Source organism: Mastomys coucha, unplaced genomic scaffold (genome assembly GCF_008632895.1).
Source record: "Mastomys coucha isolate ucsf_1 unplaced genomic scaffold, UCSF_Mcou_1 pScaffold8, whole genome shotgun sequence".
NCBI classification, from domain to species: Eukaryota; Metazoa; Chordata; class Mammalia; order Rodentia; family Muridae; genus Mastomys; species Mastomys coucha.
In genome coordinates, this window is record NW_022196914.1 from 37,995,041 (window position 1) to 37,995,334 (window position 294).

A 294-nucleotide genomic window follows, 5' to 3' on the forward strand; every position below is an offset into this window, starting at 1 on the left:
CCTCAGAGCTCCCAGGGTCTCAACCACCAACCAAAGACTGCACATAGAGGAGTCTGATTGTTCAGGCATATTATTGGTTTTTAATTGATTAGGATATGTTGGTAATATTAATTTTCAAATTAATATATTAAGAAAAAGTAATTGTCACTTCCTGTTGTTTTTGTTGTAAGAGGTGGAATTAGGTTTGTATGGATTTGTTGAAAGATTACCGCTGGGTGGTGGTGGTGCACGCCTTTAATCCCAGCACTTGGGAGGCACAGGCAGGTGGATTTCTGAGTTCGAGGCCAGCCTGGT

General features: G+C 41.5%; 1 protein-coding gene across 5 annotated transcripts in view; it reads left to right on the forward strand.

The window, feature by feature from the left end:
• Mctp1 (multiple C2 and transmembrane domain containing 1) overlaps positions 1–294 on the forward strand; it is a 586,378-nt gene that overhangs the window by 250,142 nt on the left and 335,942 nt on the right. The gene's annotated exons all lie outside the window — the stretch shown is intronic.